Genomic DNA, 16,030 nt, shown 5'->3' on the forward strand with positions numbered 1-16,030 from the left:
TTTAGATCTAGTGTGTCAATTCTTTTTACGTGGCTTAAGCATATGCAAGTGATTTACTCACATTGTAGAGGGCTGATTAATGCTCATGGAGTATAAAATATGCAGTCTCAGCCTCAGACATGACGCCCACAGACCACCCACACTCCGTCACTGAACATCTGAAGCATATGGGCACATTAAAGTGGAAATACTTTCATGAAGGCAAAAGTCCAAATCTAATTCGCTGACTTCTATGCATTTTCCCAAGAGCTTTGTGTTCTGTAATCTTTAATGGTCCGCTAGGAAACAAAAATACTATTTTCCGAGCTTGGCCGACCTTTTAGATTCTGAAGAGATTTCGTTTTATTAGTTGTGTGTCCTATTACATCTATATTGGAAGATCAGGTGAAGTGCCTTACTGAGAAGAGAATATCTGCAGCATATGAAACATGAAAGTAACGCATAGCACACCAGTCTGTTATTATAGCAACGTTTTCACCCCCTATAAACATGACGTTTTTCTCTCCAACTAGGCTTGTTGCAAATATTACACAAATGCTTAATCTTCTAAATATGTATATTATAGTCAATTGATTATTAGTCATTAATTGATTATCACATTAATATCAATTATATATGATCATCATACATCTAGACCACTTTTCATTTGTTTCAGAATTTAAAATTTAAAATTTAACTATTTATCGTTTACAATCTACTAATATATGTAAAGCATATATTAGAGTGTTTCTACCAGTAAGCCAGTAAATCTTTTCCCAAAAGAAGATTCACTGCTGAACAAAAGCACAATTGATTGCCAGGTTGTTTGACACATGGCTAAGGAAAGTCTGTGCCTCAGTGAGACAGCACAAGATATCACACTGATATCAGAGGATAAATCTAAGATAAAATGGGAACGCAGGCTGGTGACAGCATAGGGAGTTTTCTTCCAACAGAACTGGCTATTATGCACACTAGATACGGAGCACAGTCGACCTTGGAGACCTTGCAAACATCACATTCCTTGTTCAAAGCACTGTTTTGAAAGTTGACAGCAGGATGTCTTACGGAGGGGAAGTTTGAGCCACTGATAGTGGTTGGAACATTCCGGCAAAGACAAATTTGCCAACTCACAATTTGCACACATTGGAAAGAGTGAAACATATAAAAAGGAAATGGAAAATGTCCTAACCAGGAGTGACGTGATAAAGAAACAAGAGATAAAAGCTGTCTTTCAATATAAATCTGAATTTGTCCTAACCATAGTAACAGGACTTTTTGATCAAACTCTTGGGGCCTGTCTCAATACCCACACTTGCAGTCTTAGCAACTTGATACTGCATAAACGTGACATGAAGTACAAAAGCAAAAAACACTGTTGTGAAAAGGCTCCACAGGATCCAGAAACAAGTAATACAGATCGTGTTTAATCACTCTGAAATACTATACATTTATCTTCAGAAGCTGAAAAAGGTTTCAAAGCATCTGAGACCAATAGAGACCAATTTGACAGTGTTTTACAGCTGGAGCATGCTTGGATTGTTTTAATTGCTCAGATTGACAGGTCTTGATTTACCATACGGCAATAGGAGCACACAGCTGAAACAATGCTAGAAGATCATCTCTCATAAACCAGTATGTTATTACTCGTTGTTTATTCAATGTACTTTTATTGTGGCATTTACACGATAAATGTTCAGTAAATCACTTGTTTGGAGAATTTTTTGGACCCTTGGTTAATTATGTTTCTAAACAAATGGCTAGCCTACCTAATCTATTGCATGGTGTGATGGCCAATCCTACGGCCACACATTGAGAAGGGTAACTCCGCACTCTCCATTCATTCATAATGCATCACCCATTCACTTCATTCATAACGCATACATTTTACCCTCGCACATATTTCTCTATGCATTTATTCACATATGAGTCATTTTTCTTATTCTGTATTTATCTTTTAAGTTTATAATATAGATTTAAGGTTTATTTTACATGTAATAAAAACGCTACACAGATTTTGGTTTGACCATACTTGTAATGCTTTATTCACTTTAGTACCTCGTTTGTTGGTTTGGAGCGCACACTTACTAGCTTGCGTTGTGCTATTGTTGTTTTCTCATATTTTGTTTCTATTAAGTTTAAGTTACCGTGATGTGGATTGGAGTTTGAATGAATGACGTTGGTGGCGGTGTGTGCGTCCATCCGTTGCAGTGGTCTTGATGGGCAAAAGGCTGTGAAGGGGGGTGAAGGAAATGAAATTTGATTTTTGATTGATTTTCTCCTTACTTTAATTATTAACATTCATTGTTTGCATTTATTATTTTGGTTTCATTTGTTATTATATTTACTTTGACTAGTGAATTGTGAATTTATTTGTTGATTTATAAAATGTTGATTTTATGTTTCCCCTGTCTTGTTTAAGTGAGCTCACCGTTTGTCTTAAATACCTGTTTTTTGTTTCAGTTAGATGGTCAGTTCTGTTCTGTTCAGTTCTCTTTAGTTACTCTTTATATTGAGTTAAAGTTTGTTTTGTTGACCTCAGTTATTCTAATCTAGCTAGGTTATCTGTTAGATTAAGTTGATTTATTTTTGTATTCTTAGTTTGTATTCTTTGTGACTTTTCTTATTTTTTGGGTAAAATAAAACCTTTTTTTGATGAAAATCCTATATCCTTCTGCCTTGCCATCGGGCTTTCTCACACTTGGCTTGAAGACATTAGTACATTTACAATAAGGAACTACAGCATGCTCACTTCACTTTTCTTTGTGTGTCTGCTGCACGTGTTTTGCACATAAGACACACACACCTCAAAACTAAGCACTCCAATGACCATCTATTGACAATCGATAAGTTTTATCACTTTAAATCATTATCGACAATTAATTGATCAGATTAATCGTTAGCATCCCTGGTCCCAGGTCTGAAAAATGTCAAAACTCAGTGCCCTTGACAAATACTAAAGTATCTCTAATACCACATCAGAGCAGTACTTGAGGGTAAGATTCTCTCATCATTCATGTTCAGGAATTCACATGGCCTGATGATGATGAGATGAAAGTGTGTATTGTGATTTTGTAATTGATTTTTATCACTTATTTAGAGGTTCAACTATTAATAAATTGCATATCCATTACATAGAAACTACTGAACAGACATTTAGAAGTTTATTTTAAAGTGCAAAGTATTGAAACAAAAAATGTGTAAACAATATGTTGTGTGTTCCTTCGGGTAATAAGAGGTTATACACACTTGTGGTCCTCATACCCAATTGAACACTGGTCCTGAATCCTATACAACAACTATACATTAAACATGAAATACCTTCTGGTTGGGTGAGACTGGCACATCACACTCAGTGTGTACAGATTGCTTGTCAGTGGCAAGCTGTTTTTTGTTTTGTTTTGTTTTTCCAAAGTTTTGAAGACAGAAACAGTATTCTCTGAAACAAATTCTGAAATAAGCTTGTGCTGAAAGCTGAACAATTCAAACTGATTCTGACTTCTTTCCCCATCATTTGAGTATGCTGATTCCCAGATAAAATAAAATTGTTGCATTATAAGATTTATGTTATTCATACTCCATCTCTATATTTACACAAGGTCCTGCTATGTTTGCAGTTACAAACAAACACTTCCAAAAGCAAAATCTCATCTAGCATCAATAAATACAGCCACAAGCCAAAATCACTGTTGTGAAAAGGCTCCACAGGATCCAGAAACAAGCAATACAGATCCTGTGTAATCACTCTGAAATACTATACATTAATCTCCAGAAGCTGAAAAAGATAGTAAGTTTCAAAGGATCTGAGAGTGTGAACAAGCTGGCTTATTCTGCTTGCTTGTTCCACAAATCACAAGTCAATGTTCCTGACAAAGTACCAGTACTTTCCATTCTACTCCTTTGACCAGCAACATTTCTTCCCCTGTTTGAGTCTTTATATGTTCACCTGACCTTTAGCTGGCAGACATTTCTTCAGAATGGAAGTGATCACTTAAAAATCAAATGCCCTAGACATACAAACTCAAACATCTGACAGATAAAGTAGGAGTAATCTTTGACGCCATTATAGTAGATAGTATCTCTATGAAAGCTGTTGTTGATTATAAAAAAGTCAGATCTTGACTAAAATGAACAGGAAAGTCTTCTTTAAAGTTATGTTCTAGGTTATTATTTGTATCCAGAGATGCAGATCAAATGACATGCCCGCAGTGTCCAAGGACAGGTCACTGCTCATTAATTCAGTACTGCATCTGAGAGCTGACAAATCCCAGCATCCATACCTTCAAAAATAACTTTGCTTTGCAGATGGTTTGTCACAATCACTATAAAGAACTAGCACTTCACAATTATATCTGGTGATTTAAAAAAAAAAAAAAAAAAAAAAGGACAAAGATATGCTTGCAACTTTAAGTCAGTAAGGCAGTGTTAAATGTGATTTTTTTTTTTTTAAGGTTGACCGTACAGCATGATAGAGATCAAAGCATCACTCGGCAGAAGTCTCACAACACTTAGCCTACTAGAGACTTTTCCGCGACCTCCTCAGCGAGCAAGAAAATCATCACAAGATGGCCTTGAGATAGGCCTACTGTTGAACAAACAAGCAGCTTTCTATCTCCAATGTACATCAAAATATGGGAAGCATATTTCAAGGCCTGTGTGGGTGAGCATTCAAGTGAGCTTTGAGAAAAGCGTGGGACCAAAAGAAAAAAAAAAAAGAAAAAAAAAAAGAAGAGGACCCTGCAACACCTATCAATAAAGCTCTTGAGAAACGTCTGGAGGTCCTGCATCTATCAGGAACAGAATGGAATCAGTTTGATGCTCCTCACTCACCCCGGGCAGCTGGCTGGCAACAGCCTCGAGCACTTGGTGCCAGTGTCAAGTGCCAGCAGCTGATCAAAGAACAGAGGGCAGCCTGTGGCATTAGGAAGCACTCCAGTGAGAAAATAAACTTTACAAAATTTTAGTTCAACAGTAAAGAAAGGAGACTGTATAAGCAAAAAAAATCTGTAACAAGAAAGTAGTATGGTCTTGCCTTCATAATTTAGCAGTGTAGCTTTGTTCCACAGCCTAGTGAGATCCCTCGCTGTAGGATGCTGCTAGTGTAGGCAGCATCCTAACTAGGACAGAACCTCATTAGTGAATGGAACGCTTTAGAGTTACTTTGCAAACAATAATACTTTTTATGAATACAAATATTGAGTAAAATACTGCATTTTCCGTCTGATCTTCTATAGTTGATTAGTTGAGTTAAGTGCATTCTGGGGTAAGTTACATGCATGACATCTTCAAATTTGGCCAAAACTACTTATCTTGGACCAGCGTTTGGGTCATACTTCCAAATACTCTATGACAGTAAAACAGCAGTACTTCTCAAAGTTGTTAAAAAATATTAAATCCTATAGGGAAAAAAAAACAAAAAAAAAAACAGACACTTTAAACCAGACTGGACCAATGAGATTTAACTGATGGCTGTTATTGCCTGAATGTGCATATGAATAATTAATGCATTCAGTCTTTAATGATTAATTTATGAGTCTCAATCCATAGTATCACAGGTCTTTGCCCTCAGGAAGCAGTTCGGTGGTGCAGAACAGAAAGCTGATGGTTCCTACTTATGACATTTATTTTTGAAATTCAATTCAACAGTCTTGGGGAAACTTACAAGGGCTAATCAGCTTGATTAGAAAGTAAATGCATAACTTACCCAAAGAAGAACTTACAAGCCTAATTTTGTTAAACAATATTTTCAGAGTGAAGCAAGCTATATTTATAAGGAAAGTGTGGGTTTAAATAGGCAAAGATAGATCAAGGACAAAAAGGACTATAAGACAAATTTGTAAGACAGTGGTCCGACAACACAAGTACTTCTCTGTCAGACTGATATCTTGCCGTTTGAAAAAGGGTTCAAGTCAGTTGTGACTCAGAATTCCTTGCATATGACAAACAACTCTGGCAGTTGAACTCAAACTACACTGGGAATAAAGTGTGGAAATAACATTTGGCAAAGCAAGCCAGTTTTCACCTTTAATGAAACAGCTCCTAACATGGATGGCAGATAACATCAGTGTTAGTCTAGGCAGTTCCTCGTTGTCTTCCAATTCTAAATTGCCCTGTGTGTCCCAATTCTGTCAGGCGTGGTTTCACTCAAGATTTACATGGGTTTGGAAAAATCCTAGATCACAGCAAATGCTCTTTACCACATTAATTTAAAATGTGATACTTTCGGCTGAAGTAAAGTATTTGTCCATTTCATTTGGTGCGCTGATCCAAAAAAAAGTTTCCAAATAATAAGCAGCTCTAACACATAAAAGTGACTGCTTTGAGTAAGTGCACAATGAATAGGACTGAATAGTCTAAGGAGTTACTAGGCTGACCAAACAATGCTCCAAAGAATGGTTAAACTTTTCAAACATTGCATGTTGTACACATCACAGGAGGATAATGAGAATGCCTTAAAGACAGGATGCAGCTAGTCTGTTTTCAATATTAAGATTTTTATATTTCAGCACCAAGCTAAATTTGCAAGTTAGCTGTCATTAGCCGAATCATGACTCGTCAAACAGCTTAACACATACAGCGTGACCTTGTTTGACCCAATCTCCACATCAAAATCCAATTAGAGGTATAAGAGATTATCTTACTCAGCACATACTGTTTGAATTGAAGCCTTCTTGTTCATATTACTCAGTAACACGCAGAAGTGACCAACAAATGGTAGTATGTATGCAGATTCCTTTTACATTTCAGAAAAATTAGAGTTAAGAGTTACAGGAAGAATGAGCTGTCAGAACTGAGACTGAAGATTCTCCACAGATGAGTCATCCCTCAAATTGCTCTTTCCCACAGCTGGAGCATCAAGCCGTATGCTTGCTGTGCTTTGGAAGGTTGCACTGAATATGACAATCAGAGAGGCAATTTATATCAAGAGTGATTTTAGGAGATCAAAAGCACAAGATTGTTTGAATAAATTAAAGAAGGTCCTTTAGCAACAGGTCTAGTGATGCAGCAGAAAATAGAGTCTTGTGCAAACAGTCTCTATGCCTTTCAGAAAATACCTATATTCTACAAATGGCAATGAAATCAAAATATATGTTTAGAACACCTTAGCCAAGCACAAACACTAACTGCACTGAAAAAAAAAAAGCAACTACATATTTTCCAGTTCACAAGTTAAATTTTTTTTTTTTTATCCCTCAATTCCTTTTTTGCAGCGTGTAGATACGCTCAAAGAAAATGGTAATAAATGGCGCAAACATTCCCAAGGTATCAGAGTTTTGTGCAGGGAGCTCCTCAGCACACCATGTTGCCAGTTGAATACCGAATGAGAACTCCTTTTGTCAAGGCTTCCTCATTATCCCCCATTGTAGGAATTCCCTGGCTGTTCTCCAACAACCTCTATCAATGTGGGAATTGTTTATACGCAAAGAATCCAATAAGAATTTCCAAAGCATCTCTATATAGTGGAGACCAATGGAGATGCTTTGCATGCTCCGCGCACACATGCTCACACAGCTAGAGTGTGGAGGTCAGGGGACGAACCAACGTATGAGATTCTAGTAATTAATGGACATGTGACCTGAAATGACAAAGCCCTCATTCCCGCACAATGCATCCTTAGCCGTCGGAGATGGGGGTTAGAGTTCAGCCAAGGCTTTGTGTGTGGCAGCGCTGATTGTTGACAGACAATGAATCCTTTGATTGAACTGCAAACTTTTCAGTCGCTGAAAGGATGAGTGTGGTTTCGTTTGCCAAATGTACAAGGTTATGTAAGCAGTAGGACCATTTTGGAACTTTTAGGAAAATACAGAACTCTGCTTTGTTTTTCCAGGTTATTGCAGAATACTGATGGGAATATTTTGAAATCCAAGCATCTCAGAAAACATATACTGTTCAAAACTTTGGGGTCTATAAAATTTTTCCTCTTTGAAAGGAGTCTCTTATGCTCACTAAGGCTGCATTTATTTGATCAAAAATACTGTAAAAACTGAAAGGATTACTATATTTAATAACTTTTCTATTTAACTATTTTAAAATATATATTTTTTCTAATATGGCAAAAAACTTTATGCACATATTGATCGATCATCTTTTAATTAATTACACTATTTAACACTATACATTATAGGGCTGTTATACCAATTAAATGAAATCAGTATCAACAAAATCCATCTTACCATTTATCAAAACCCATTTACACTACAATTACAGTTGCCTAAATGAGATCAATGTTCTAAATATAAAATTTTTGGGAAAATGAAATGATACGATTATATATTAAACTAAAACCGCCATTTAGATTCATTCAACCGATTCATTCAAACTGGCTGATTCATTCATGAAAGAAGCAAGTGTCCACTGACTTTATGAATGGGTCATTGAATCATTGACTCATCCGATTTGTTCAAAAATGGTTAATCATTCAAGAACAAAACACTGCTGTGTTGCTATGATGCAACTTTTCTGCTTTATTTGGTACTATTTTCATTGACCAAATAGAGGGGGAAAAAAAGTTTCAAAATTGACAACGCTGTGTCTAAAAATTTCAATTGATATAATCAACTTATTGCATTGAACTTTCATATAAATCTGACATTTGAGAAAATAGCTCTCTTGCTCGTGTGATATTGCTGTGGCTTAATGGTTAGAGAGTCAGACTGGTAACCCAAAGGTTGCGGGTTCGATTCTCAATACCGACAGGAAATGACTGAGGTGCCCTTGAGCAAGGCACCTAACGCCCAATCACTCCCCGGGTGTCACAGCAAAAAAAATGGCTGCCCACTGCTCCGGGTGTGTGTGTGTTCAATACTCCTAATGTGTGTGCACTAACTTGGATGGGTTAAATGCAGATGTCACTTAACTTAACTTCCGACTTTTAACGCTACTTTATGTCAACGCCAGACTAGCTTCCTTCTTGTTGTTAAGCTTAAAGGAGGGCTATTGCTAGGCTGGCTGTATTGAGATGCTTTAATAGTGGTTTAATTTCACAGCATTGCCAAAAAGTGCCGAAGTTTAGGCCACACAGGATCATCACCTGGCTGTCACCAATAAAGGCAGGTCCGGGAGATGTGGATGCTGCTCACCTGCTCTGCAGTGGTGGCTGTGACAAGGGATGTTGAAGAGTGGGAGGGGCTTGTGCGGTCTTGCAGAATCATTAAGAATAAGTTGTCGGAACAAGCCAATTGAGAATTGATGCCACGGGCCAAATTTAAACAGAAACTAAAATATAAAATAACAATTTTAAAAAATGTCTTGCAAAAAGGGCACTTGTCTAGTTAGAGGCCAAAAGGGCAGGTGCTTGAGCACCACTTGGGGTCTATCTGCCTGCTTGCTGAATAAAAGTATTGATTCTTTCAAATGATGATACTTGATGATTCTTTTCTGAAATAAGTTAATAAGATTATTAATGTATATTGTGTCATATTAAAGACAGAATGAAGCCCATTAGTCCTGAGAAACCAGATTCACTTCTGCAGGTTTGTGATGGCAAAACATGATGAGTAGCACATAGTCGTCACATCAGTCAGCAGGCGCTTGCGCTAACACAAGTGTTTTGAGCTGAGTATTCACAATGGTTAATGAAACCACACTGCAAAGTGCTTAGAACGCTTCTCTCTCACCATGACATGTACAGACAGACAAAGTGCTTTAAAAGCTAAACACAAACAGGTAAACGGCAACACAAGTTTAACTTGCTGACACAAGATATTGTTAGGGAGGAAACTGGAAGATAATGATAAGGATGAGTACAGTACATGCTTTCCTGTAGCTTAAGGTGAGTTAGCTCTTTGCATAGCACAACGTCTTTACCTCATGTTTTCTCAATGCCTGACTGATTTGTCTGTTTCGTTAAGCTGCAATGCGTAAGCCTAATTCAAACATCCTTCAGCTCTGAAACCCTCTCAAATAAGCAGCCCAATTACAGCACTCATGTTCCCTGCCAAGATTACTCTATCTTCAGATAGACTATGCTTCTGCAAGTCCCTGTCGAAAAATTTAACATCTGACCGTGACTGAGCAGGGAGACCTTTACAATTCAAGCAGAACTAATTGGTTAGTTGTTACACGGCGAACAATATTTTTTTTAGTACAAAAAGGTGGAAGAAGCCATCCGTTTTTGTCTGGAACATTACTTGAACACATAAACAGTATGAACTAAAATCCAAAATTCCACAACTATGTCAGAATAACCTGAATGGAATTTAAGTCTTGCAGAAGTGGGCTAACTTTGCATTAGCCTTGCTCTCCAAGACAACATGCCCATTCAACTGAAAATATCAATGAATGCATTTCAAAAAGAAGCTAACGTTCATTATAGAGGTGGATCATATATTAGTCATGCCACAGAGTGGAAGGTTTGTAAAATATCTCCCCACAATGGCTTTCTGAACAGCACTGTCTTATTATGTCATTCTGTTTTGCATGTGTTTGCATAGACATATAATGCAAACTCTGTTCTCATCCAGAGATTCAAGGCCATTAACACAAACTCACATTATCAGCCACTAATGTACGTGAAGAGAGAAAAACAGAATAAGAAATACAGACAGCAATGTTCTTTGATATTTCAATGCGAAGAATTTCCTCATTTCACAGAGCAGTGTGATGATGACCTAAAGGCATTCACCAAGTACACATGAAAAAATGCAAACCACTCCACATAAGGAAAACAGATGGCTGCTGGAAAGAACTGAAAACTAATATCATTCTGATGTGGCTGACACTGTATCTTGAATCACATATGCTGTTTTCAACAACACAAATTAAGCTTAGTCTACTGAGAGTAGGGCTGCACAATACTGGAAAAACTGACATTGCGATATTTCGTTTTTCTGCAATATGAAAAAAAAAAAATTCACCAGGGGACTTGAATAGCTCTATTTAGAAAGAATTAATCATTATAGAATGATTGGGTGATTCTGTGGGGGAGTGAATCTGTATAGAAAATAAACAAATTACAAGCATAGATTAATACAACATAAATTAAATAAACAGCGCTTTATGTTTTTCAGGTAAGTCTAACAGTATTCAGGTACAAAAATTCCATAATGAAATGCAAAATAACTGCGTAGTCTTCACTGTATATAAATTAAATATAATTAATCTTTGTTAAAGCAACATAAGTGATTTTCTCTTTGTATTTTGTTGTTTGATTAACATTAATGACACCAACAGCAGCGGGTGTATTAGGCTGCTGTCACTTTAAGATTGAATGCACAGATCCAACATAACAAGCCTTCATTTTCTTTTTCAATTTTTTGTTCACATAAGCCATAAGCGACTATGTTTACGAGGATACTCACCGAGACAAGCATTTTGAAATAATTCGGTGTGTATGTCCGTTAAAGCACAATTAGACCCGAAAGAGAACAGAAATCAGTGTTCACGTGCTGTCTGCGCGGCTGTGTGCTCTCACAGAAAACAGCATGAGTTCAGAATTGAGTTCTCTTTCGTGTCTTCTTGCACTCAAATGTTCTAAACTCGCTTGAAATGTTTAAACTGACAGGACCTAAAACACGTGCAAATGATAAACTTTCATTCTCTGAGGGTTAAACTCCTAATAATCTTTGAATTGCAATTAATCCGAGAATCACATGCGTTTTGAACCGTGGTGCCTAGTCCATACGGATTAACTATGATCCCTATCCTAGACATCGCACATCACATGTGACCATCGCGTATGCGCACATCACTAAATGCTAAAACGATATATTGTGCAGTAGGGCTGGGTATTGACAATTTTCACAATTCGATTTCTATTCACACGCTTGCGATTCGATTTGAATCCGATTTCGATATCGATTATTTTGGATGTAGTATATCAGATACAGTACATGGCAAATTTTCTAGAGGAAAAAAATAAATAAAAAAAATCTCTCAACTAATGCTGTAAACTACACATGGGAGTCAGTTGGTACTACATTACTATAATACTGAAGGTTAAAATTAACTGATTTATATACAAACACTTAAATTACACTCAATGATGTTTTTTATAACAAAAAGTTTAGAATTACATAATTATATTTCTACTCCAATTCATTTTTTTTTTTTTTTTTATATAAACATTTAAATCATGGCTGTCATAACTGATTTATTCAAACATGCATTAAATATTGAAGAACATTAAAAATTATAATGAATATGTAACAGTGCATATCAGAATGCTGTTTCTAATGTTAATTTTTCTAATGAGTTTATGGTCACTGAATATGTTTTTTTTCTGAGGTAAATGTGACGGTTTTATTGATGTCTTTCCGAGCTTGAAACACTGAGCTATTACATGAAATATGATACGGATTTCGGAAAGTTGTACTGTATCTTTTAACATACCTTCAGATGTTTATTCATGTTTATTTCACGCTGTAACTGGTCTTAAAGCGGAGGAGAGGATGTTCACATGCGCTCCATGCTGCCGCTTGTCTTTAACTGAGGCGCTAAAGCGATCTGTCATGCCACATTAAACAGCACCAAAACGGTATTTCATTTTTGAATCTCATAATAAGATGGACGTCATTTGAAATCTGAGACTTTGCTTCATATCAGAAGTAACAAAGCACAAAGATTATTGCGATTTATTGGATGGGAGGTGCGCTACATGTTCCATTCATTCATCAACTAAAAACAGACTAAACTAATCGATTCTTGGGATTTAAGAATCGATATCGGTTCGTAAACACTGGAATCGATTAAAATCGAGAAATCAATTTTTTTTTTTTTTTTTTTACAGCCCTATCGTGCAGCCCTAACTGAGATTCATTTACATTTAAAATGGTCTAAGGATACTACTAGGAGAGGGGGAAGAAAAAGAAGAAGAAAAAAAAAAAAAAAAAAAAAATTACTGGCTTTTATTCAGAGCATTCATTTTAGCTCATGACAGGCCCTACAGCAATTAAAATATGCTGGAAAGCAAGTATGAATGGCTGAATGTTAGTAAAATGGCATAATCTTCTTCAAACAAAACTTTAAATCATCTGCCAATATTAGGGAAAAAAAAAAAACAATTGAGGGAGGAAATGTAAGGTCACAGGCATAACAAAGCCAAGATACACTCTTGTGATAGTACACTTCCCATCTTCTACAGTGATGCATTGCTCCTAATATTTGAAACATCTAGGAAGACTAATCACACATCTGGACCCTTCCATTTCTCCATTAAGAGTAATACATGTTACATTTTAAAATCACCTTACAAATATGCATTCATTTTGTATTAATGTAGGGAGTGTCTTCACTGGTTATGTAGGTCAGATATCAATCTTTTATCCCGCACTGCCTGACAGAGTTAAAGAACACATGAACTAATGAAAATCAGAAAAAAGAAAACACTGTGTTACAAAAATTATTTCAATATGAGAACTTTGCTGTGTGAAGACGTTGCTTTGGACCAGGTGGGTTTACACAATAAAAATTCAGTCCGATCACATTCAGGCAACGTGCAACCTATGTTTACAAGTACATGGGCTATTATCAGTTTGGATGCTTATCTTGCTCCTTACCTTCAATTATATCATCATTTTGGCATTAAGCATTTTATGTTATTGCTTATTATCAGAGTTGTAGTGCAAATACAATGATTTCAAAGAGTTATGCGTCATTGTTCTCCAAATAATCACTGTTAGAGTAGCATGGAATTTGTATGCTAACCGATGCAGGAAATTAGAAAGATGAGAGGAAATATGAGTGGCATTCTACCACTGTGCCAATCAATAACAGCTCATCGCTTCAGCAGCTAGTCACATCTTGAAGACAATACATGTGCAAGATGTGCAAGAATGTAAAACACGACACCAGACAGAAAACGAAGGTTAAAAAAAAGGTTTATAACCATGCTGCTCAAATACAGGTCACAGCTGTTGAATTATGGGTAGTGGACATAGAATTTTTCAATTCAACATCAACATTTCAGGTTGAAATATACAAATGAGAGGATCATGGGTCCTTTTTCACTTCACAAAAATTATTTACAAATACAAAATATACAAGTATGAACTCGAAAACTGCATGTATAAAAGAACTGTAAAATGTTTCAAAATGAATTATATCACATCATTCCACAGGAAACTGCTTGAAATCTCATGTCAATTACCCATGTTCCTCTGTGCATGCTGGCAATAAGAGTGTCAGGCTATATTGGATATGTTTGGCCTCAAAAACAAAATTAATGAAAGCTGTATCAGAATACAGGCTAAAGCCTAAGCTATACATATATATTGCTGTAATTCTATCACCAAAATCAATATTTTGAGCACAGCCCAAGAGCACAGAGCTGCTTTAATATGCGCACAGATGCCTCCAGCTGACTCTACAGGCTTAATGTCAAGTCTGGGAATCTTTCACAGACTTTAATATAATTTAGGATTCACTTTGTAATTTTTCTAAAGCAAAGTGGCCAAGAGGAGAACATTTCTCACTTTCTAACACATGTATAACAACCAGTCAACTGAATTCAGTTAAAAATATTGATTCGTGACTGCAAACCCCTTTCACAGCAAAAGGGAAAGCCAGACTTGAATGTAAAGGTACTACATGAATTCTCATGTCTAGACCAGGGGTTTTCAAACTAAAGGGTCTGAGGAAATGTTTAGAGGACAAGTGTAAAAAAAAAAAAAAAAAAAAAAAAAAATAAGTAAATAATTTCATAAAAAAAGATTAACACAAATCACATTTAATAAAAACGAGATTAAAATAAGTAATATAATAAGTAGAAAAAAAGCGTAATGTAGGCTAACTTGATAGAAAAGGATGATCATATTTGGGGGTCTTTGGCATCTAGACCAAAGAGTAGACATAAAACCTCAATTTTATGTTGTCATTCGTGTCAATCTGGACCCTTAAAGCAAAAAATAAATAAACCAACGTCTACGGTCATATCTCATTATGAAACACGAAACGTACCGACTTTATGAAGGGAAATGCGTTTGATTCTTTTGATTTGTTTTGACTCCGTTTCTTCATATCTCTCATCTTAATGGGCTATTTAACGATAATAACTAGCGACAGCTTACTAAGTTTATGCACCCTTAAATGTAGGCTACAGAATAAACAATTCACCTCCCAGAGAATGTAAATCAATGTAACATCCTAATTGATTCAAACTTGCCAGACACACCAGTATATTGACACTTAACAGTGTAAACTGCAGAAAATACAATCTTGTAAACATGAGCTATAAAATGTACAGCTATTTAGCAGAGTTTATTATAGGAAAGCACGCGAGTGCACACACGCGCACGTTCAAGTCTCTCCGCTCTCCCCGCTCACGCAGGCGTTTCACTAATAAGTTATGAATAAATATAACGGTAACCCGCTATGTTTAGGTACTTACCGGTTGTAGAATGCTGTAAATAATCGAGAAAATGAATATTGGGGTGTCAATGTGGCTCAGCACCGCTCTCTCCAGTGATCCTCCACGAAGACCGCAGAAAGCCAGCCGAGAAACCCGGTGCCAGAGAGTCGCATCGTGAAATTACGAGATTTAAACGAAAAAGACCGAAAAGTCCACACGAAACTCGATTGTGCTGCAGAAACTGAACTTAAGAGAGATGAAATTATGAAGGTTCATTAAAAATCTTCTTGTGGGAAAGGGGTTTGTCGAGCTAGCTTTGCAGCTAGCTGCAACCAACCAGCTGTTCACGCGGCGTTCCTGACTGAACTTTAAAAAAAATTGACTGAATATGTGACTAGACCTATCACGTATGTGACGTCCATTTTAATGTCTCCGAATATATGAAGAGTGATGTGCTGTCTTGTCGGCTGAGCCACGCGTACCGCCACTTGCCACAGAGACTTCGGTTCCACATTCAAAAGCGTGACCGCGCAGTGGTGTTCCATGCGCGTCACCGTGACCACATAAGTGCGATTGGCGCAGAAGTCCAGCTGATTTTATCAGGGCACTGTATCGTTAATCCTTTCCTCTTTTATGAGTATTTCTTGTTAGGGCTCGATGTATGACTTTTTAGGATCGTTAAATTGTCGCACGGTGCTCATTCTCTTAAAATATTGACGCTCAAGAGCAGTCAGTCTCTGATTGTTACTGTACACATTAATTATG

At 36.6% G+C, this 16,030-nt stretch overlaps 1 protein-coding gene across 5 annotated transcripts in view; it reads right to left on the reverse strand.

The window, feature by feature from the left end:
- Window positions 1-15,839, reverse strand: part of arhgap32b (Rho GTPase activating protein 32b) — a 106,305-nt gene extending 90,466 nt beyond the window's left edge. For 2 of the 5 annotated variants that reach the window (XM_051878920.1, XM_051878919.1), the window contains exon 1: window positions 15,305-15,824. The gene's annotated coding sequence lies outside the window, so the exon portion shown is untranslated. Of the gene's footprint in view, window positions 1-15,304 lie in introns of all 5 variants that reach the window. The other 3 variants (XM_051878923.1, XM_051878921.1, XM_051878926.1) reach the window with 2 other exon arrangements.
- Between the last annotated feature and the right edge of the window lie 191 nt (window positions 15,840-16,030).

Source organism: Ctenopharyngodon idella, chromosome 21 (assembly GCF_019924925.1).
Source record: "Ctenopharyngodon idella isolate HZGC_01 chromosome 21, HZGC01, whole genome shotgun sequence".
NCBI lineage: Eukaryota > Metazoa > Chordata > Actinopteri > Cypriniformes > Xenocyprididae > Ctenopharyngodon > Ctenopharyngodon idella.